This window comes from Corapipo altera, unplaced genomic scaffold (genome assembly GCF_003945725.1).
Source record: "Corapipo altera isolate COAL_440 unplaced genomic scaffold, ASM394572v1 60, whole genome shotgun sequence".
Taxonomy (NCBI): domain Eukaryota; kingdom Metazoa; phylum Chordata; class Aves; order Passeriformes; family Pipridae; genus Corapipo; species Corapipo altera.
This window is the reverse complement of record NW_020884912.1, coordinates 241,779-248,274: the sequence shown is the minus strand read 5'-3', so window position 1 is coordinate 248,274 and position 6,496 is coordinate 241,779.

Here is a 6,496-nt window from a genome sequence, read left to right as displayed (position 1 = left end):
AGTATTTCTTAGGTTATTCAACAATAGTACATATAACTCCTATAGTACTATATACATATATATAGTACATGCACATAATAGTACATGTAAGTATACCCTAGGTAAACCTAGACTTAATTTTTTTCTTTCTATCTTTCTGGTTATTTAACTGCCCACTAATGCAACTGTGTATTTGTGATTTGAACTAGCCCTTTTAAAGCTGTGCTTTATGCAGAAATTAGTTGCTTTTGCAGATGGCAAGGAACGATCAGTAAGAAAAGGAGGGAGAGTTTCTTCATCTCCACTAAAATTCTCTGATTCAGTTTAAGATCCAGGGTTGGAGTAGAATTTCAAACTGCAGCTGCCAAAAAGGACTTTCCTGGACAGAGCATCAACTGGAAAAATGCTACAAGCTAAATTCAACCCTAAAGAAAATGTCTGCAACAGTCTTCTCTGAGCTGGACACAAGGAGCAATTGGCTCTGTAGCATGACAGAGTTGGATAAAAGATCACTTTGGCCATCTCAGTCTTTCTTGCTCTGAAGGCTGCAAGTGTCATTTTCTCTGCCATTGTGTAAAGTTGAAGAGGGGAAAACCTATGTACTTTAGCAAACAGGAGAGCTCCTAACGAGTTAATTATGAAATAATGCTAAACAGTAGAGATGTTCTTCAGGCAAAACCCTGACTTGAACAAGGGTAATACACGCAATCCCACAGATTAAAGAGGGAGCCAAGATTTCAACCACGATGTATTAAATCTAAAATTCCATTCAGTGCAATCCAAGAGACCTTGCTTTAAAGAATGAGTCTCAGGCCTACCTCATATTTTTGGACACTCTTGTAATGGTAAATTATATGTCCAGGACCAGAGTAAGAATCCAGGCAACTGTCTTTAGGCATGGAACATGCATGAGTCATATAATGAGATTTGAGTTACAGATCTGCCTGATTTGACTGGACTTCGGTTGTACCCGGCTGATAGTTGACAAAAGCAAAAGCAATTTAAAAGGGAATAGTAAGGAGAGAAAATGTCTAGGATTACTGTAGCACATTTAAACTAGAATTGCATAAAATAAAAGTCCCCACTAAGGTCTAAAAAGACAGTGAAAAATTGGATATAGCAATTTATTACAAAATGCAAAGTACTTCAAATCAAGACCTTGAGCACATAACCTCCAGATTTTTTTTTTTAGGAATGACATCATCATGGTTCTTCACTTAAAATGTCAGCTTAATGCTCAATGGCAATGAACAAAGCAAACGAAACAGTAAGGCATATACTTCAAAGAGACACCTACTGGAGATCATTCCATAAAGAAACCAAATCGGGATCAGGACCTGTCCTGAGATGAAAATCATTGGAAGCTGCAAAAATACGTGGGAGAAATACTATACATGCTTGTCATGCTTTTGGTCTTCTCTGTATGCCTTCTTGTCCATACTGCTGGGCACAGGTTACTGGGTTAAATGGAGCTTTGATCTGAACTAGAATGGTTTACCTGGACAATGGACTTTTTCTCTACTTTCCTTCCCTCTGCCCTCCCCATCCTGTTGGAACACTGTTGCCAGTGGTTGTGGCTTTCCAAGTCTGACTCAAAGCAGTCTGTCGTCTTTGCAGAAGTTAGCTTCTCTGAAAATATCCAAAATACAAAGATTTCAGTCTAAGCATAGGTAGACAGCCTGGAAACATGGAACAACACTATACTTGTAGGATACAAATCTTCCTGCATCACTGAAAGCAAGATGCCTGGGGTATATCTAGCAGAAACCAAATAAGATTTTGTAGCTGAGCTTAGGAGGTCTGATATACACAGGCACTGTTTCCCTGTCTGGTGCACAGACTTTCTCTTGCTCTTTTAAGATATCTTTTTCATCCTTTTTTTTGGCAGTTCTTCTGACACTGACTCAAAATGACAAGTCACAACATTTTTTTGTGAGTGCAAGGTTGGAACTTGTGTTTCAAGTAGGTTTTGGGTAGCCAATGTTCTAAGGGGAAACAGCCATGATACAGCTAATGTTTTGGAAAGCCACACTGTCACTTCCACTTTGTCCTATCATGTTGTTCTCCGTGGGAAGGGAATTTTACTTGGAATGGTTGAAGTTTTACAATATGTACTGCAGACACTATTTCGCCGTTTCATTCCCTGTGTAATCCTTGTATCTCCTAGAAAGAGCTATATTACCAACTCCATCTGTTCTGAGAGCTACTTTCCCTTCAAACAGCCAAAGCTTGTGGGATGAGAAACTACATATAAATGAAGTGGTATCAGTGCTGGCAGTGGGAATTCTGTTTTAGCATGTTGCTTAGCTGGCCAACAAGCATGTTTCTTTATCTGCCTGATTGGAGGCTTTGACGATGGAGATAAACAGCTCAAAAATGTCTGTAAAGAAAGTTATTTACCTAGAGGGACAGTGGCTTCATATATCTAGAGCACTCTTCACCTTGTTCAAATGTTTCTGTGGTATTAAAGAGTGAAAAAACCTCTTGTTTCTTATCAAGAAGATTATTCTATCTGTAATGTAATTGGAAAGAGTAAAAAGATACAAGGCAGATTGGTAAGCAGACAAATCTTACATTGATGTCTGTGACTTCTTGGCTTGTCTGATAGAAGATTGCTGATATAACTGCTGATATAAGCAAATCACACCCCCCCTCAAAATAGCTGTTTTGTGCTCACTTAACATCCTTGCCCTTGAATTGGTTTAATTACTCTCTGAGTTCCCTGCGGAGGCTTAGCTAGTCATGAGGCTTGGTGGTCCAGAGGAACCTCTTGCTTGCATTCATACAGCTGCACTACTCTTTGACTTTTGCCAAAAGTTATGGGTATGTTGTTTTTCCTATGCTCCTAGCCAAGGAGTTGTGTTTGCAAAACTTTTTCCAAACATAGACCTGAATAGAGCTTCACCTCACCAGTGGGATTTCCTCTTAAGAGCTTGTTTTATTTACAGATTTTTTTTCCATTATTGAGCAAGTCCAGTATAAGGTGAGTCTTATCCAAAGTTTAAGTTCTTTCTTTCAAACCAAAATGTTGTTTTCTTACCTTTGGCATCTTTGTATGCCTGTATCATGCAATGAGATGTTGCCAGAGGGAAAACTTCACATTAAAAGCTTCACTCATTTATCTTCCTTTTTCTTGCAATTCACTCTGAACAAAACCTTTCTGCTTCATATTTCTCAGCATGGATCTCCTGCTAGTCAAAGACAGTGAGTGAAAATTTCTCAGCAAACAGATGAGATTTTTCAGAGGTGATGTCTTTTCTCTCCATAAAAGTCAACTTTTCCTACTGTGCTTGTAATAGTGTATTTAATATTCTATAGTTAAAAAAGAACAAGGCCTAGAAATGCAATGCAACCTAATGTGCCATCCCCCTGCCCCCTTTCCAGCTGCACCTGAGAGAAGATGAGTTTTGTTTCCTGAGCTTTCCACAGTGCTGGGGGTGTTTGAAGTGCTGTGCTCTCAGCAACATGCCTGATGGAGCTCATGCACTGTGTAAGCCCTGCAGGAGAAGAAACCAGCAGAGCCTCAGTCCCCCAAGGCTTCTTCCTTCCGTGGGCTGGGAAAGTTTCAAGGACCCACCCGCCCTGTTGGCTGCTAACCCAACACCTGGGGTGGGCACCCAGCTCTTTTAATCCCTTTTTGTCCCTCCGAGCACTCCAGGACCAAACCCAGATGTGGGGTTGAGTGCTGCAAAGTGGCCAAATTTGATGCAAGTGGGACTTGCAGGTGGGGCTGCTGTGTAGTGCTTTTCCTAAGCACTGTAAAGCTGGGCTTTGTTGAGTCCTGGCATGCTTTCAGCACAAGCCCTTAGTAGCTGCCTAGGGTTGGACTGCTGCTCAGGAGTATCTGCTCCTCGTGGAACACTGGTGCTGTTTGTATTATATAGCATGACATGGTTTTGTACAGGTCAGGTTTTAATTTGACTTTGACACCTTAAATTGTAGCAGACTACTATGCTAGCTACCTTGTTAACTTGAATTGTTCTTTTTAAAAATATATCTTTTAGGAAAAGGGAGTAGTCAGTGGTGTGGAGAAAAGGAAAGAACTTTCTCCTCTTTAGCATTTTTATTAAATATTCAGAAAACTAAGTTATGTGTTGTTACAACTTTTCAGAACTCCATCTGGAGTCTACAGCCTATGAGACAGGATAAAGTTTCCCGAGTCTTCTGCTGCCAAGTGAGAGGGTGTGTATTTGCACCAACATACACACCTTAGGCCATGCAGCTGTAATAGATGTGTACAGTGTGAAACTTTGCCCTCTCATTACAAACTAGTCTCTCCTGGAGTAAACTGGTGGACTGTCATGGAAAAAGGGTGAAATTAAGCTGCTGTCATGAAGCAACCATGTTCCTCAAGTTCGAAGGAGGGCCACAGAAATGATCAGAGGGATCTAACACCTCTCCTATGAGGAAAGGCTGAGAGAGTTAGGGTTGTTCAGCCTGGAGAAGAGAAGGCTCCAGAGACACCTTATCGCAGCCTTTCAATACTTAAAGGGGGCTTATAAGAAATATGGAGACAGACTTTTTAATTAAGTCTGTAGCAATAAGACAAGGGCTATTGCTTTGAAACTGAAAGAGGATAGATTTAGACTAGATATAAGGAATAAATTTTTTATGATGAGTTTGGTGAAACAATGGAACAGGTTGCCCAGAGAGCCTGGAAACATTCAAGGTCAGGTTAGACTGGGCTCTGGGCAACCTGATCCAGTCGAAGATGTACCTGCCTATTGCAGAGGGGTTGGGCTAGATGACCTTTAAAGTCCCCTCACACCATTCTATGATTTTAGAACAGGAAGATGAGTTTTATATACTATTGCTCTACCATTTGTTTGCATGCAGGAAGAAAATGTAGGCTGAGTTTCTTCTGGTGCTCTCCGAAGAGGGAAGCCATACTTGTGATGCAGCTAAGGTGACATATGTCCAAGTACAGAGTGAGTGACTGAGAGTTCGGGATGTTATTTTTGGACGGGTGTTGTTGTATTTGTCAAGTCATCCACAGTGTGCACCACTGAATAAGAGAAATGGGAAGAAGGAAAGCAGACTTAGCACCACTCAGAGCAGAGACAACGATACACACATACATTTATTTGTGGTTTGCATCGCATGTTCATGATGCAAAGGTACATGACCTAAGGCTGAAAAGAAATCGTGGTCTTGGAGTCATGTGGTCTCTAAAATCATAGTGGGGTAGAAGAGAAAAAACAAGCCTTGGTGCAAATTAAAAAAAGCATTCATCTGCTTCTCCATCTCCCCTCCTCAGTTCCACCAACCAGTCTCAGTAGCTGTGTGAAGTTATTACTGCGGCAGTTATGTTTTGAGGTGGGTGGGAATTTTCTAGTGAATACTGTTCTCCTCAGCAAATACCACTTCATAAGCGTCTTATGAAAGTACTGGTACAATGTTGTGGGAATGTGCATTACCAACAGAGGAATTTTTTCAGCACCAGGACCAAGCACTGCAGTTAGAAGAAAGCTCCATTTCCAGAATAGCCTGTATAGGTTAAGGAACTCTTTTACTTCTTGCGAGTCTGGAGTTCAAAATAGGGACTTGTATGGGGACTTCTCCTGGGCTAAGAGACTCCAACCTACCATGGAGATGGCCTCCTGTTCACACGAAGCTCAGAATGGGAGAAGCTTTGAAACCTCAAGCTTCAAAGGAATGAGAAAGGGTGTTTCAGGCTGCTATGCTCTCCCTTTGGTGGACTGCCTTTCAGTGCATGGCTTTGGTGAGGCAACTTTAATTAGCTGTGGAACCAGCGTTTGGTTTAGCATGAACTTGGTAGGTCTCGTTGTGTCAGAAGTCAATCTCTCTTGTGTTACTTCGTGACTGTGCTTGTGAGCAGGTCTTTGGCCAGGCAATATGTTTAAATTGGTGTTGAGTCAGGATCACAGTGGACCAATGGCCTCTGCTAAAACCCAGTTGCCCTCTTGGACGAAATGAATTTGTTTGCCAACATTGTGGTGCTGGAGTGTAATTTTGGATCAGTGCAGATAGGTGCATGTTAGGCAGTAAGGAACAGCACACCAGGGCAGTTGAATTGAGTCGTGTGGTGGTGGTGTAACTGGTGGAAATGTTTCTCCATATCTGGTGGAAGTGTTTCTCCATCCTGGCTAACTCTACTTCCTCTGTGCTCATGGGGAAGTGAATTTCTCTGTAGAATAAGCTCAGTTTGCTGCCTAGAAAATGCTCAGCAGTGTCCAGGCACTCCTTTGATAATACAGCCTGAGACCTTGTGACAGAGCAGACTCAGCCAAAGGCTAGTTAATGTTGATGTAAGGAACAGAGTTTCTGGCTCTACAGACAAATTCTGTTTACAGGTGAACTTAACAGAGCAGGAAGTGATATCTGTAGATATCATGAATCTACAGCCAAATCCACACACAGTGCAATGATGTGAAATTTTGTAGTCAATATTACACACAAATATTGTGCTCGGGAACTTTGCAGCTCAGCGGAGTTTTGGATTGAATAATCATCTGCAAGCAGGGATAAATGTCTGAAATAGCTGCCCTTGTGTTTC